Source organism: Callospermophilus lateralis, chromosome 2 (genome assembly GCF_048772815.1).
Source record: "Callospermophilus lateralis isolate mCalLat2 chromosome 2, mCalLat2.hap1, whole genome shotgun sequence".
NCBI classification, from domain to species: Eukaryota; Metazoa; Chordata; class Mammalia; order Rodentia; family Sciuridae; genus Callospermophilus; species Callospermophilus lateralis.
In genome coordinates this window covers 66,437,222-66,455,244 of record NC_135306.1, presented here as the reverse complement: position 1 = coordinate 66,455,244, position 18,023 = coordinate 66,437,222, and positions in this window count along the sequence as shown.

The window sequence follows — 18,023 nt, the reverse complement described above, 5'->3', positions numbered from 1 at the left end:
AAACCAATAGGAAAAGAAGCCATTGAAAATATTTCCACCAAAAAATTGAAAAATTACAAAAGGATTTGAAAAAGATCTAACAGTCCATTTTGTGGCAGACAGAGAGCAATATTATTAGTGACCACTATGTTCCAAATATTGGAGCAACATATGATGATCTATTTTTATGTATCCTAAAATTAAGAATAAAAGGGAGATGAATTTGAAAGGGTAACATCAATAGATTGTCTTTCTACCATTAAGAGATGACAAAGGTAAGTGAATACAACAAATGGAACAAACCACTTTATGCTGGCGTTTGTCTAATTTAGATTGAACACAGATTTGGTTTAGGTCTCTCATCTGGCTTACTTCTGAAAGAAGTAGACCTCACTCTGGATGCCTGGGACCTGCCAGTTCTTCCCCAAATTCATGTTAGGGTTGATGACATAGGAGCTGGTTTAAGGAATAAGGACCAAATGGTCAGCAAATAAGTTATTAACACCAAGAGCAGCTGACATTATTGAATATTTATTGTGTGTCAAAATCTGATTTGGGTGTTTTTCTCATAACTCTTAACCACAACTCTGTCAAGTAAGAGATAGAGACAAAAAAATGAGGTTAACTGAAGTCAAAACCCTTTCTCAGTCACTGTAGCTAATGGTAGCTGTACCCATTAGTGGCTCTAATTTCTGCTTTTCCTCATTTAGACCACATGGCTGCTCCTAACAAATGCCATATTAGTCCTTGTTCATCCTAAGCATTGTTGGGTCATGTTCTATGATGTGGCCTTTTGTCATCATTTATATTTTTTTTGTTTACTTATTTATTCAATCAAAAATATTCACAGATCATCTTCTATGTGGGTGTTATGTGTCGAAACCGGAGGATATAATGAACTCTAAGTAGGTTTCTTCATCGGTGAAAGCTTATACTATTGTAAAACAGATAAGCTATGCACATAAATAATTGCAGGTTAAGAAAGAAGTTGTTGAATGTTCCCTATGACAAGGTGACGGTGTTATGAAAGTCAGAGGACAGAGAGAGAATGCTTAATCAGCAGAGAAGTTGTGTGAAGGAGGTGGCTTTGGGGCTGACCCTTGAAGGAGGGTGAATGGAGCATGTGTGCTTGTGGTGTGAAGGGCATTCTGGGAGGAAGGAACAGCCTGAACAGAGGCTTGTGCTAGGGGAACAGTGCGGGAGGAAAGAAGGTTGGAAAGAAGGACAGGTAAAGGGAGCCTTAGAAGGTAAGGGTGAGAAGATACTAGATGGAGATTAGACCAGGGGGCTCTTGACTCCTAAGCTAAGGAAGATAGATGTCATTCTCTGAGAATGGATGGAAAGCCATAAAGAAAAAAAAAAATTGAACGGAACATGACATGACAAAACACTGCCTCAGAAAGTTTAATGTGACCACAGTACGTGCAATGGATAGCCAGTGCTCAGGCTAGAAAAGGATTGACATTTTTGGAGGATTTTGAAAAACCCAAGTTAGGAGCATGGTGTACCTTGAATGGGGACAGGAGAGTGGAAAAAGAGAGGAGGAAACTATTATAAATATGAAAGGAGAGGCCAACAGCAGGGAGATGGGCTGGGCCTTTCACTGCAATAGGAACACAGGAGAAGAGGCAGGTTTCAAGGGTGGGATTATGAACTGGGTTTGACATATGATGAAGTGACCTGTAGGAGGGTCCTGTAAAGCAGAAGACTCCAAATCAGGGAAACATGGAAGTGTGAAGCTTTGTGTTGCTTATTGAGTAGAAGGACTACTAGCACACGGTGGAGACAGGCAACAATGCAGCTGTCTGCAAAGAGGTGCTACCCCAATGTTCATCTTGGTTATAGTGGCAAGATATATGTAGTTTTTATTCTGATTTTCCCTTCCATTCATATCAAGGGACCTGAGAATGCAATGAGGCAATTGCCCACTAGCCTGTTGGATATTCCAGACTGTGGTATTTTTAGGCTGTATTAATAGAGAGGAATTTGTTTTGTTTGAATGACTATTCATATTTTTAAGCATGGTATATTCACCAAACATCTGTTTTGTTTTAGAAAAAAATCTTTCCAGCTGAAATGATGGATGTTTTCAGCATCCTTGGAACACTGTTGTCTCTGTCAGGGGAAAGGAAGCGACTCACCCTATTGGCTTTGAAAGCTGGCTAACAATTTGTCATCAAGGAAATTTGCCTGGACTTCTCTTTGGAGATGGTTCTGAGAGTAGAAATGTAATTGGTACTCTGTGATCTCTGATGAGGTTAAATCTGGGGACAGTGTGATTTCTATTTGGACTGTGTGTGTGTGTGTGTGTGTGTGTGTGTGTGTGTGTGTGTATGCATGAGGAAACAACTTTTATCACTCTCAAATGAAGTATATATTTGTGGCCTAATTAACACGCATGAAATCACACATAACTGAGCACATTTATTTTCCTTACTTTGCCCTTTTCTTGGCATTTTCTGGACTAGGTTTCCTAATAGTATCATTTTTTTTTTCTCTCTTATTGGATTCTGGTACTGATGGTGATGCTTGAGCTGTAGATGGGGTGGATGTTGTCCACAGAAGTATGATGTGTACTCCACATTATGCATATGATCTGATGTGTTTTACATCTGCAGAGCCTGAGGTGCAGTTCTTATTCCTTCATTAGCAGCATGCAGAATGTTAGGAATCAGGCCCAGGATTGTGACCTGGTCTCTTAGCTCAGCAGTGATACTCAGGGTGAACTGTTCCAAGAATTCCTATGGAAACAAGGTTTAGGGATTTGTGGGTTTTTAACAGGCTAAATGACTTCCTTCATTGTGTCTATCTAGTCCACAGACCTCATGGTAAGACACAACCAATCAGCTGAGAAAGAAGCCATGGCGGGTTTCTCTGCCATCATATGCATTCCCAAGGAGAGCCCTGGTGATCAGCCCATCTCCCCATGACTTCTGGGGTGATTAGTACATCATAAATGCTTATCTTATTAGCTGGAGGAAAGTGTCATGAAAAGGGTGCTTTTTACATGAAAAGAGAAAACCCTGAATCACAGAAAAAATATTTTTGAACAACATCAAAAATAATTTTATCAATGACTTATTATTTATGCCCCTAGAAATTTGAAAAAAATGTATTAATTGTGCATCAATTAGGAGACAATGCAAATAGGATGAAGACATTCTTACATACCCAATGATGGTTGAAAAGAAAGTTATTATTTTTTTGCATAGTTTTGTCTACTATCAAAAACTCTCATGACTCTAGGGAATTCACATGCAGGAATGTATAAAGTTTGTAAAAAGAAGTGATAAAATATGATTTTGGGGGGACCAGGAAGGTCAGAACAAGAGCCAGGGTGGTGAGTTTAAGATAGGGGTACAGAACAAGAGGAATGAGGGTAGTGGCCAAGGGAGTGTGATCAGGGAAACTCAGGAGGCTGAGGACCCCCTTGAAGTCAAAGTCACCCTGTTTGGGCAGTGTGAGGGGCACTGTGTTAGCTAATACATACCCATGAGGGTCAGCGAGCAATACTAGAGAATCCCTATGACAAAAAGTGGGTTTGGCCTCTGCTTCACCTGTCTTACAGCCATTTTATGAACTACCGTTGGTCGGAGTCTGAGGCAGACGGGGAAGCTGTGTCTAGGTTTAGAATACACTGGGAGCCTATATGGGATTTTGGCCAACATTTGTTCACTCTTCTGTCCCTGGACTCGATGGCCCAGGTACTTGTGACGTTCTTAAGGGCAATGACTGCATTTCTCTTATCTTCGAAGCTGTATAGTTTTCTGGTGTCTGCCTCATGCTGTTAAATATCTGTTGGATAAATGCTCAATGTAGAACACACAGTCTTTTATTAAATAATTCCAGAATGGAAGACCCTAAAACTTCATTTAACAATTTATTTTAATCTATCTGACCCAGTATGTTTGTTGCTCTGCTGCTACTTTTTTTTTTAGTGTTTTGAAATTCATATCTATCAATAGTATATAGCATCTATTGAATGCTTCCTATTCTGTTTACTGATTAAGGGCCTATGTTGTAGGTATTACTTTTATTCTTGTTATTTGGATGAGAAAGCAGAGGATCAGTAGCTCATATAGCTAAAAGTGATGAATCCAGGTGTTTTTAGTATTTTTTTACTTCAAAGGCTATACTTTCTATCTGCATGAAAAAACATATTTTAAAAATATTCCTTCATTTGGTTAGATTCGTAAGGCAGGAATCTATTCTTTTTTTATATTATTTTTAAAAATTTATCTATGACAATGGAATGCATTATAATTCATATTATATAGAGAGAGCACAAATTTTTCATATCTCTGGTTGTATACAAAAGTATATTCACACCAATTTGTGTCTTCATACATGTACTTTGGATAATAATGTCCATCATATTCCACCATCACTTCTAACTCCATGCCCCCTCCCTTCCCTTTCTACCCCTCTGCCCTAACTAGAGTTTGTCTATTTCTCCTATTCTCCCTCTCCCTACCCCACTTTGAATCAGCCTCCTTATATCAGAGAAAACATTCAGCATTTGTTTTTTGGGGATTGGCTACCTTCACTTAGCATTATCTTCTCTAACTTAATCCTACTTGTAAATACCATGATTTTATTCTCTTTTATTGCTGAGTAATTCCATTGTATATATTGTGAATTGTGCTGCAATAAACATTAATGTGGCTATGTCCCTATAGAATGCTATTTTTTAAGTCCTTTGGGTATAGACTGAGGAGAGGGATAGCTGGGTCAAATGGTGGTTCCATTCCCAATTTTCTAAGGAATTTCCATACTAGCTGCACCAATTTGCAGTCCTACCAGCACTGTGTGAGTGTGCCTTTTCCCCACATCCTTGTCAACACTTATTATTGTTTGTATTCATGATAACTACCATTTTGACTGGAGTGAGATAAAATCTTAGAGTAATTTTGATTTGCATTTTTCTAATTGCTAGCAGTGATGAACATTTTTTCATATATTTGTTGATTGTAGATCATCTTCTAAGAAGTGTCTGTTCAGGTCCTTGGTCCATTAATTGATTGGGTTAGTTTTTTTTTTTTTTTTTTTTTGTGTGTGTGTGTGTGTTTACCTTTTTGAGTTCTTTATATACCCTAAAGATTAGTGCTTTATTTGATATGTGAGGGCTAAAAATTTGCTCCCAAGATGTAAGCTCTCTACTTACCTCACAGATTGTTTCTTTTGCTGAGAAGAAACTTTTTAGTTTGAATCCATCCCATTTATTGATTCTTGATTTTAATTCTTGCACCAAAGGAGTCTTATTAAGGAAGTTGGGGCCTAATCCTACATGATGGAGATTAGGGCCTACTTTTTCTTCTATTAGATGCAGGGTATCTGGTTTTATTCCTAAGTCCTTGATCCATTTTGAGTTGAGTTTTGTGCATGGTGAGAGATAGGGGTTTGATTTCCCTTTGTTGCATATGGATTTCCAGTTTTCCCAGCATCATTTGCTGAAGAGACTCTTTTTTTTAATGCATGCTTTTGGCACCTTTGTCTGATATAAGATAATTGTAATTTTGTAGGTTAGTCTCTGTGTCCTCTATTCTGTACTATTGTCTACCAGTCCATTTTGGTGCCAATACCATGCTGTTTTTGTTACTATTGCTCTGTAGTATAGTTTTAGGTCTGGTATAGTGATGCCACCTGCTTCATTCTTTTTTTAATATATTTTTTTAGTTGTAGTTGGACATAATATCTTTATTTTATTTATTTATTTTTATGTGGTGCTGAAGATCGAACTCAGTGCCTTGCATGTGCCAGGTGAGCACTCTATCACTGAGCCTCCGCCTCAGCCCTCTGCTTCATTCTTTCTGCTAAGGATTATTTTAGCTATTTTGGGTGTCTTATTTTTCCAGATGAATTTCATGACTGCCTTTTATATTTTGATGAGAAATGTCATTGAGATTTTGATTGGAATTTCATTAAATCTGTAAATGCTTTTGGTAGTATGGTCATTTTGATAATATTAATTCTGCCTAGATGGAAATTAATTTCCTAGATGGAAAGATCTACCTTGCCTATCCAAGAGCAAGGTAGATCTTTCCATCTTCTAAGGTCTTCTTTGATTTCTTTCTTTAGGGTTCTGAAATTTTCATTATATAGATCTTTCACCTCTTTCATTAAGTTGATTCCCAAGTATTTTATTATTTTTTTTTTTGAGGCTATTGTAAATGGGGTAGTTTTCCTTGTTTGCTTTTCTGAGGATTTGTCACTGATATACAAAATGCCTTTGATTTATGGGTGTTGGTTTTATATCCTGCTTCTTGGCTGAATTCCTTCACTACTTCTAGAAGTTTCTGGTGGAACTTTTAGGGTCTTCTTGGTATAGAATCAGATCATCAGCAAATAGTGCTAATTTGAGTTCTTCTTTTCCTCTGTGTATTTCTTTAATTTCTTTCATCTCTTTAATTGCTCTGGTCAGTGTTTCAAGAACTATATTAAATAGAAGTGGTGAAAGAGGGCATCCTTGTATTATTCCAGTTTTTAGAGGGAATGCCTTCAATTTTTTTCCACTTAGAATAACGTTGGCCTGGGGCTTAGCATAAATAGCCTTTATGATGTTGAGATATGTTCCTGTTATCCCTAATTTTTCTAGTGTTTTGAACATGAAGGGGTGCTGTATTTTGTCAAATGATTTTTCTGCATTTATTGAGATGATCATATGATTCTTATCTTTAAATCTATTGATATGATGAATTACATTTATTGATTTCCATATGTTGAACTAACCTTGTATCCTGGGATGAATCCCACTTGATCGTGGTGCACAATCTTTTTGGGATGTTTTTGTATTCGATTTGCAGAATTTTAGCACCTATGTTCATTAGATATATTGGTTTGAAGTTTTCTTTTTTTGATGAGTCTTTGCCTGGTTTTGGAATCAGGGTGATATTAGCCTCATAAATTGAGTTTAGAAGTGCTGCCTCTTTTTCTATTTCCTGAAATAAATTGAAGAGTATTAGTGTTAGTTATTCTTTAAAGGTCTTGTAGAATTTGTCTGTGTACCTGTCCAGTCCTGGGCTTATCTTGGTTGGTAGATTTCTGATGGCGCCTTCTATTTCTTCACTTGAAATTGATGTGTTTAAATTGTGTATATCATCCTGATTCAATCTGGGCAAATCATATGACTCTAGAAATTTGTTGATGCCTTTGATATTTTCTATTTTATTGGAATACAAGTTTTCAAAATAATTTCTAATTAATTAATTTATGTATTTTTGTAGTGTCTGTCATGATATTTCCTTTTTCATCCCATATGTTAGTAATTTGAGTTTTTTCTCTCCTTCTCTTCATTAGCATGGCTAAGGATTTGTTAATTTTATTTATTTTTTTCAAAGAACCAACTTTTTGTTCTTTCAATTTTTTCAATTGTTTCTTTTGTTTCAATTTTATTGATTTCAGCTCTGATTTTAATTATTTTTGTCTTCTGCTTTTGGTGTGGATTTGTTGTTCTTTTTCTAGGGCTTTGAGATGTAATATTAAGTAATTTATTTGTTGACTTTTTCATCTTTTAAGGATGAACTCCTTAAATGAACTTTCCTCTCAGAACTGCCTTCATAGTGTCCTAGAGATTTTGATAAGTTGTATCTGTGTTCTCATTCACCTCTAAATTTTTTTAAATCTCCTCCTTGATTTCTTCTGCAACCCCTTGTTCATTAAGTAGCATATTATTTAGTCTCTTAGTGTTGGAGTAGCTTTTATTTCTTATTTTATCATTGAATTCCATTATGATCTGATAGAATGCAGGGTAGTATCTCTACTTTTTTATATTTTCTGAGAGTGGCATAGTATCTGGTGTATTTTAGAGAAGGATCCATGTGCTCTTGAGAAGAAAGTATGTTCACCGTTGAAGGATTAAATATTCTGTATACATCAGTTAAGTCTAAGTTATTGATTGTGTTATTGAGTTCTACAGTTACTTTGTTTAGATTTTGTTTGGAAGATCTATACAGTGGTGGAAAAGGTGTGTTAAAGTCACCCAAAATTATTGTGTTGTGGTCTATTTGACTCTTGACCTTGAGAAGAGTTTGCTTGATGAATGTAGATGCTCCATTGTTTGGGGCATATATATTTATAATTGGTAAGTTTTGTTGATATATGTTTCCCTTGATTAGTATGTAGGGTCCTTCTTTATCTCTTTTGATTAACTTTAGCTTGAAGTCTGCTTTATTTGCTATGAGGATGGAAACACCTGCTTGTTTCCACAGCCCATGTAAGTGGTATGATTTTTCCCAACCCTTCACCTTCAGTCTGAGGATATCTTTTTCTATGAGATGAGTCTCTTTGAGGCAGCATATTGTTGGGTCTTTTTATTTGATCCAATCTGCTAGTCTTTTTCTTCTAATTGGTGAGTTTAGGCCACTAACATTCAGGGTTATTATTGAGACATGATTTATATTCCCAGTCATTTTTGCTTAATTTTGGTATTTAATATGACTTGGTTTCTCCTCTGATTAGATTTTCCTTTAGTGTAATACCTTCCTCTGCTGATTTTCATCATTGTTTTTCATTTCCTCTTTGTAGAATATTTTGCTGAGGATGTTCTATAGTGCAGGCTTTCTAGTTGTAAATTCTTTTAACTTTTGTTTATCATGGAAGGTTTTTATTTTATCATCAGATATAAAGCTTAGTTTTGCTGGATATAAGATTCTTGGTTGGCCTCCATTTTCTTTCAGAGCTTGGTATATGTTGTTCCATGATCTCCTGGCTTTGAGGGTCTGAGTTGAAAAGTCTGCTGAGATACGAATTGGTCTCCCCCTATTTGTGATCTGATTCCTCTCTCTTGTGGCTTTTAAGATTCTATCCTTATTCTGTATGCTAGGCATTTTCATTATAATGCGACTTGGTGTAGATCTGTTGTAATTTTATACATTTGGTGTCCTGGAAGCCTCTTGTATTTGGTTTTCCAATTCATTATTTACGTTTGGGAAATTTTCTGATATTATCTCATTGAAGAGATTGTGCATTCCTTTGGTTTGAAACTCTGTGCCTTCCTCTATCCCAATAACTCTTAGATTTGGTTTTTTGATGCTGTCCCATAATTCTTGGATGTTCTATTTATGGTTTCTTATTATCTTCACTGTGTGATCAACTTTATTTTCCAGATTGTATACTTTGTCTTCATTACCTGATGTTCTTTCTTCCAAGTGATCTTTCTATTGAGTTTTTTACTTGGTTTATTGTATCCTTCATTTCAAGGATTTCTGACTTTTTTTTTTCCAGAGTCTCTCTCTATTTCTTGAAGTAATCTTTTGCTACCTGTATTTGCTCTCTTATCTCTTTGTTGGAGTGATCAATTTTTGCCTGTATTTGCTCATTTAGGTCATTCTTTAATTCACAGATCATTTTAATTATGAACCTTCTGAACTCCTTCTCTGACATTTCATCAACTTCACTGTCCATGTGTTCTGTTATTATAGTGTCCTGGTTTGTTTGGGGCACTTTCCTCCCTTTTTTTTTTCTTTTTATGTTGCCTTTGTGTCTTCCTTTCTGGCAGTGTGGATCTGAGATATTACAGTTTCTTCCCTATATTCTTGGAATACCCATGCAGAAGGGTTTCTAGATCCTTCTGGTGTCCCTCCATGTATGCTACTACAACTAAAGGTGGTGGTGGCAATAGCTGAGGTAACTCAAGATAATAGTGGAGGTGCCCCTAGATGGTTGCAATGTCTTTCAGAGATGAGGCTGAAAGGGTGGGCCTTACATGTCTTTGGAAGGCCCGCTCTGAGATGCAGCTGCTTCTAGGCCCTGTCTGTTGTCAAAAAGGTAGGGGTTACTGCATGGGGAAGGCTATGGTGATGACCACAGTGTCCCAAAATGGAAGTGGTTTAGGCTTGGGCTCCCAGGCAGTGTGGGGCGGGGGTGGGGGGGTGAACTTAGACATACCCTGAACCTGAGTCCCGTGCAAGTTGGCAAGGGCAGATCTGGTGCCGGCTTGACCTCCTGTGGTAGTCTGCTGGTCAGAAGGGGTGGTCCTGTGCCAGAGGCTGGGCTCTGGCTGGTGTCTGCTGGTAGTGGGATGGGATGGAAGGCCTGGGTCTCATGCAGGCCAGTGTAGGCAGATCAGGAATCTATTTTTATCTCTCTGTAGTATTTCGTGGTCTTCTATGGCAAGGAAGAAAGGTCAGGTTAGTTTAGTTACATTACAGATTCAAAGACCACTCTGAAGTCAAGCATTAGAATTTCTTAACTTAAAAAAAAGAAGTTTCTTTCTTCAATCTCCTAGTACCCGAGTCCATGAGTCCAATCTCAGGTTCTGGCACCGTGCAGGATCATGTGGCCTATGTCTGTGTGAACAGATCCTCTTCCTACACAGATGGGCCCCTTACGTTGTGTGGTGTCAGGATCCTGGTCCCCAGTCTGTTCAAGTACCTTCCGAACCTGGAAGTCACCACATGTTCCACCCTTTCTCAGAAAACCTGGGATTGGTTGAACTGCAGGTGAGGATGGGCCTGATTCTGTATGGTTCTGGAGGCCTGGATTGAGAGCTCTTTGGCATTTTAAGAGAAGAACTCAAGGGCAGGTGAGTGGCCACCCAAAGATGGGGTCTGTGACATAGTCACAAATGCAATATGCTCTCCCTACTGGTTCTGTAGAATCTGCCTCTGGTGGGTGCATAGGCATGCCCAATTTCATCATTTCATTCCAAAGCAGTGACTTCTAAGAGGGGTTGGAATGTACTAATATACTAATGTATGACATCAGGTGTCTATTATTTGTGGAAAGCAGGAACAGGGAGAGCATCTGTTTAAAGAACATTTTGCTTTACAGTCCTTTAAACAAACAGGTCCTCAGAGGGACTTTGCAGTTTTTTTTTTTATTCCCATCATCATTTTTACATTATCTACTGTGTATGAAGGAGGTCCTCTGGTTACTGCCCTCTAAAATTTGGTATCTACTTCTTTACCAAATGGAAAATAGTTTTTCTGAGGGATGATTTAATGAAATTTTATGTATTTATTTTAATAGTGTACATACTACATAAAACTTTAGTAGACCTAGAAGGTGAGATAATAGGACAGTATAACTAAATGACTTTTAAAAGTGAAAATACTAAATGGTCAATATTATACAATATTTCTGGAAACTATAGGACATATTTTCCTTTCAAGTCCCCTATTTCTTCTGCTAGGGATTCCCTACATCTTTGCTCTCTCTCCTCAGCTTCTGATTCTAGGATGTTGGGACTTTTCCTTTCCCCTTATCAGTCTTAAATATATTTTTTAACTACCCCCAGAACTCTATTAACTCTCTCTCCTAATCTGTCAAGCTCTCAGTAGTTGAGTGGGCCTGGCCCCGTGCCCAGCCTGCTCCTCCAGAATCCTCTGGACAGGCTGAGGCTAAGCCGGTTACTTGCCTCTCCCCTGAAGTTGATATTCTAACTACAGTTCTGTGTTCATAGCCATTGGAGGGACCTCCAGGGATGGTCGTGTCAGGCCACATGGACCCAGCACCCACAGCAGCCCGTCAGCATTTGACTGTCTGGCTGTGGACTGCTGTCTTTGGCAGACATCACTAGTACATTCTGAAACCTCTGCTGGATCCTTCCTCTCACACAGGAGGCCATTAACCAGCTCCCTCTACACAGCTGGGGTGTGCACAAATTAGTATGAACCTGGCAAATAAACTGTAGCCACAATTGATCTGAAATCTATGTAACCTGAGAACTCCAAATTTGGATTTTTTTCTGCGCTCTATTTTCCCCTCCTCCTGAAATAGAAAAGATATAAAAGAGAAGCTGAGTTTGTGCAATGATCTTGGTTCTGCCTTCTCCCCATGGTGGGTCTTTGACCTCTAATGAAATAGGGCCAGAGGGTTCAAAGGTAGGTGTTGAGGTCATGGTGGGATTCTCTAGTATGTCACGGAGGCACCTGGATTGGGGTGTATGTTCTGCTCTATTTTTACGTATAGTACCACTATGGTTCCTATTGTGTGTCCTAACTTAATATGACTGGGCTTGAAAGCTCTTTGGGCTTTAACTGTCTTCTGTGAGACCTCCAGTTGCCTTTGGCTTCCCATGTGGTTATTTGTTCTTGTTTCTAGTGTCCCTGCTCTTTCTTCCTTTCCTCCTTACCCACTAGGCCTGAATTTCAGATTTTATTCATTGAGTGCAGCAATCCAAAAATCTTCTGTAAATCTGGAGAAAAAGTGGAAATTATTGTGATTAGAAAAAAAGCATTTTAATTTTTAGGAATAAGTAATGTGTATTTCATTCATGCATTCATTCAAAAATTATGGGACTATTGATTATATTTGATATGACAGAGAATGTTCTAAAAATTAAGAATACAGAGTTAAAAATCTCTGTCTAGACCAAATAAAAATCTGTACTGATTGTTTATTGTCCTTCAGGTATTTATGTGTCTTTTGTTTCAAATCCACTTCAGAAAAGAGATCACCTTCCATAGATAGCTGAATTCACACAGGTTGTGGCTTTCTTCCCATCTGCTTTAGAGTTTTTCAGCCTGATGAATTTTGAGGGACTAGAAAGTCTTGGCGTCTTCATCCACCCCAAGGAACAGTGTATTTGCAGAGTAACTGTTCTCTGAAGCCACATGGGAGGACTAGTTTCTTCAAGTAGTATATTTAGCTTGTCATCCATTTCCTAGGTTGGTCCAAATGACAGTTTCATATAATTTTTTTGGGGGGGGGATAGAAGAAGATCAGTCCATTAAGAAGGTAAATAAACATGATTTCATTTTAAAATACTTTAAATTTTCTCTCAAAATGTATTTTATTTTTGGACAAACTAGGAATTCTCTGTTTTGGTGTAGAACAATAATCAGAGTCATAATGTAGATTGATGATTTTCAGTACTGTTTCAGTGCAATTGATATTTTCCTAATCAGTGGTTAAATGCTGAAAGCACTTTCTAACTTTAAAAGTTTGCATGGTCAGATACATAAAACCACAGGGGAAGTTCCAACAGTGGGTTTACTTTCTGTTAAAGTGAGTGGTTTTATGGATCTCATTAAAGATCATGTCTATTTAAAAAAAACGGGACATATTATTTTGTCATTGAAAAACTTGAAAAGTTATTTTCTCTTCTCTTCTCCTAATGTGTATGAACCTAAGCAGAAACAGTTGTGTTGTGTGCAAGGTAACAAAAGTGGGGGCTGTAACTGATATGCCAGATTAGTCAACAGGACTGGACCAAAGCAGGTCAAGGCTTGACTGTGGAGCTCACTACCCTCTTCAGACTCATCCATGGTCTTCCAGATTGAGTGGAAAAACAAAGTGCTGTTTATGCTGTATCCATTCTACTTTTTCACTGCATGCTCTAGCTGGGCAGGTCCAGCTAGAGTGCATGCAGTGCACTCTGGCCCTCCAGAAGGACACAGTTTTACATCTCTCCTCAATTCCCTGTAGCAGCCAACTTCTCATAATTACAAAGAGAAATAACACTCAAGGAGAGTGACATCGGCCACATTGATTTTATGTCCATGTGTAATGCCTGACTCGGTCTCCATCAGCTGAAAGATAAAGAGGCATTTATTTTTGCTTTTCTGATAAAAATTTCTTATTTATTTGGTTGGGGTGGTGGGATACCAGTGGGGGAAATCCAGTGGGAGTGTGGACTGTGGTTCATAGCTTTGTAAATAAGAGAAGTGTAGAACTACAGGAGAAATCATATGCCCTCCCCATTTCTGGAATAGAAGTTATGAAATTTGTGAAAAATAAGTCTTGAAATGTCCTAGATAGGACTCACTTGGAATTATAATGTAGTTTACGAATCTTTAATTGAGCTCCTTCTGGGTTTATGGAATGAGTGAGCATATGAAGCTGGGCTTCTAACACATACCTTGGCATCATCTGCCTGTAACTACCTTTGTTTCTTTGTCATGGGAGATACATTTTATGCAAGAAGCCTCTCTAAGGTTTGTGGGGTGTTCTAGATGGAGACTTAAGCACACACGTCACAAACACCTGAGTGTCAGCAGTTCATATGCAGACATTTGACTTATCAGGCCCCTGACCTCCCCAGGAGCTGTGCCAGCACTTCATGTGCATCTCATGTAACTTTTACAGCAGCCCTGTGTGGGAGGTTCTATTAGCACCGTTTTCCAGATGAGGAAAGTGAAGTTCTGAGCAATCAACTTGTTAAGATCACATAACTGGAAAATGACTGCCCTGGGATTTCTGCTTTTCTTAATTTAGGACTCTTGATCTCCTCCTAAAAAGAATCTTATAACTCTGTTCCTCAATATGCCAAGGCACCCTTAAGTATACTGATTGCACACTTCACATTATTTAAACATCCCTGAACCCAGATGCTGGATGTCATTGGTGGAAAGAATGACTCTAATGTTGGGGTAGAGGGAGGAAGGTCTATAAATGAGGAACATTTACAATAGAATTCAAGACACACAGAGCTCAGGCAGAGGGCCTTGAATAGTGTCTCAGTTTTCTTCTGAGAACAATTTTTTTTTCTATTTTTCTAGAAAGTTACTAGGGAGGCCCAATAAGTCAAACGTCTGCATATGAACTGCTGACACTCAGGTGTTTGTGATGTGTGTGCTTAAGTCTCCATCTAGAACACCCAACAAACCTTTAAGAGGCTTTGAGTCGAGTTTTGTACAGGGTGAGAAATAGGGTTCAATATCATTGTACTATTAACGGATTTCCATTTCTCCCAGCACCATTTGTTGAAGAGGCTATCTTTTCTCCAATGTATGTTTTGGTGCCTTTGTCTAGTATGAGATATCTATATTTATGTGGGATTGTCTCTGTGTCTTCTGTTCTGTACCATTGGTCTTCATTCCTGTTTTGTTGACAATACCATGCTGGTTTTGTTACTGTGGCTTTATAGTATAATTTAAAGTCTGATACTGTGATGCCTCCAGCTTCACTTTTCTTGCTAAGGATTGCTTTGGCTATTCTGGTCCTCTTACTTTCCAAATGAATTTCATGACTGCTTTTTCTATTTTTATGAAAAATGTTATTGGGATTTTAATAGGAATTGCATTAAATCTGTATAACGCTTTTGGTAGTATGGCCTTTTTGACAATGTTAATTCTGCCTATTCAAAAACATGGGAGAACACTCATGTATTGCTGGTGAGACTGAAAATTAGTGCAACCATTCTGGAAAATAGTATGGATATTCCTCAAAAACTAGGAATGGAATCACCATTTGACCCAGTTAGACCACTTCTCAGTATATATCCAAAAGGGTTAAAATCAGCCTACTACAATGATGCAGCCACATCAATATTTATTGCAGCTCAATTCACAATAGCTATGCTATTGAACCAACATAGGTGTCCTTCATCAGATGATTGGAAAAGGTGGTGTACAGTACTCAACTATTAAGAAGAATGACTTCATGACATTTACTAGTAAATGGATGCAACTGGAAATTATTATGCCAAGTGAAATAAGCCAATCCCCAAAACCAAAGGTCACATGTTCTCTCTGATAAGTGGATGCTAACACAACAGGAATGGGAGGGGAAGAATAGATGTTCAGTAGATTAGACAAAGGAGAATGAAGGGAAGGGAGAGAGGACAGGAATAAGAAAGACAGTGGAATGGGTCTGACATAAATTTCCTATGTACATATATGAACACATCACTGTGAATCTCCATATCATGTACTTCCACAAGACTGGGATACTAATTACAATAAGATATACTCCATGTTAATATAAATGTGTTAAAATTGATTTTTAAAATTTACTTTTTAAATACATGACAATAGTGGAATGCCTTACACTCATTACTACCCATATACAGCACAATTTTTCATAACTCTGCATATAAAGTATGTTCACGCCAAATTATGCCATTATACATGTAGTTTCTTTTTTAGGGATACAATTCTTAATACACATATATACCATAATTTTTCATATCTCTGTTTGTATATAAGGTATGTTGACACCAAATTCAAATCTTTATAAATGTATTTTGTATTACTGTCAGGTATAACTAAAAACAACAACAACAAAGCAATGGCTAAGAGACTCAGAAGCTGACCTTAGCTTTTTTTACTCTTGTAGTGCTGGAGAGAAAAGGCCTACTGAAGACAAAGTACTCTAATATCACTCCAAGATTTTAGTTAGGATACCAAAGAACTACATCCTAGGAGTGAAAGTGCAGAAAAGTCCTCACAAGACTTGAGATCAAACCAGCTTAGTTCTGATTGGATTATGAGGATATCCTCCTACTTTAACTGCCTGCAAAATTAAGTACAAAATTTAATCCTCTGTGAAGGATAATAACATCTTACAGAAGGGCATATTATCACTATAATTATTTCTTACACAATGTCTAGTGTGCTGTCAAAAATAATTGGGTATACAAACCCCCCCAAATTCCACAAACAAACAAAGCAAGATTTTAATCAAAAAACAAGAGAAAAATACATATAAACAGAGATGTCTATTTATTAAAAGTTATCAGATATAGACCTTAAAATAATAGAAAACAGTTATAGAAGAGTTAAGAAAATATGGAGCCGGGCACAGTGGCACATGCCTGTAATCCCAATGGCTCAGGAGGCTGAGGGAGAAGGATCATGAGTTCAAAGCTAGCCTTAGAACAAGTGAGGCACTAAGTAACTCAGTGAGACCCTGTCTCTAAATAAAATACAAAATAAGGGCTTGGGATGTGGCTCAGTGTTTGAGTGCCCCTGAGTTCAACTCCTGGTACTAACACCACCCCATCCCTGCCAAAAAGAAAATATGGAAAAAGTTGACAAAGCATGGGAAACAAACAAAAAAAAGACAAAAGAAAATTCTAAAATAGACAAATTTAGTATAGAAATTAAGAACTCAATGCATACGTTCAGCATTAGACACAACAGATAAGAAAATGAGCGAACTGGAAGATACATAAGAATAAAATATTTATACTGAAGCATGATATGGAAGAGAGTGAGTGGACAATTACAGAAAGAGTATAGGAGATGTTAGGGACAAGAAAGAACGACTATTAGAATCTGGTGAGAGAGAATGTGGCAGAAGCATTATTTGAAGAAATATGGGTGAGAGTATTCCAAAATAGAAGAAGACCTCAAGCTGAGGTTTCAAGAAATGCTACAATCCTCAAACAGGGAAAACAGGAAGAAACCCTATCGGGGCACATTATTTTCCCCTTTCTTTTCTTCCAGTATTTCTTGTAGATCATCTGACTGTTGTTCCTGTGAAGGTATTAAATCTCTTTTCCTGAAATTTACCTCACCCAGTAGATGGTTGTTGCCACAGGAGTAGAAAATAGACTACTTGAAAGAATGGAGAGAATAGAAATGGGCCCTGAATATATGGATTATTTGGCAGAGTTGAATAAAAGTATATTTTTAAAACAAATGATGCTGAGAAAATTGGTTATCTATTTGGAAAATATGTGAAATTTGACTCCTACCTCACACTATATACAAAACATTAATTTCAGTTACATTAATGGTCCTAATATCAAAGGCAAGAGCTAACATGTTTTAAAATTATAGAGAATTATTGTGACATCAGGGTGGAGAAGGATTACTTAACCAAGACAAAAAAGCATAATCTGTAAGACGAAATGTTGATTAAATTAGTCTTTAGTTAGAATTTGTTTTTCATTAAAGACAACAAATTAAGAAATTTTGTTCCTAAAAGACATCATAAATTGAGTGAAAATATTATCCAGAATGGACAAATTCCTGTTAACCAATAAGAAAGAGAAATAACATAATAGAAAATGGACAATGAAATAAATAACACTTTTATAGGATCAATTTCATATAACAGATGAGTATTCAATTGCATAGTCTGAGAAATATAAATTAAAACCTACCCCTTTATAGATAATTATTGACGAATACCATATGTTAACTAAAACCTAGAGATATAGGAATTCTCATCTGTTACTTTGGGGTCTAGAAACTTGTATAACTATTTTGGAAATGAGTTTGGAAATGTAGAATCATGAGCATATCCTATGACCGACCAATTTCATGAGCATTAGAGAAAATCCTGCATGTACCCTATAAGACAGAGAAATTTATAAATATTTATAAACAAAAATATGTAACATATTTATATGTTATACATAAACAATATATAAG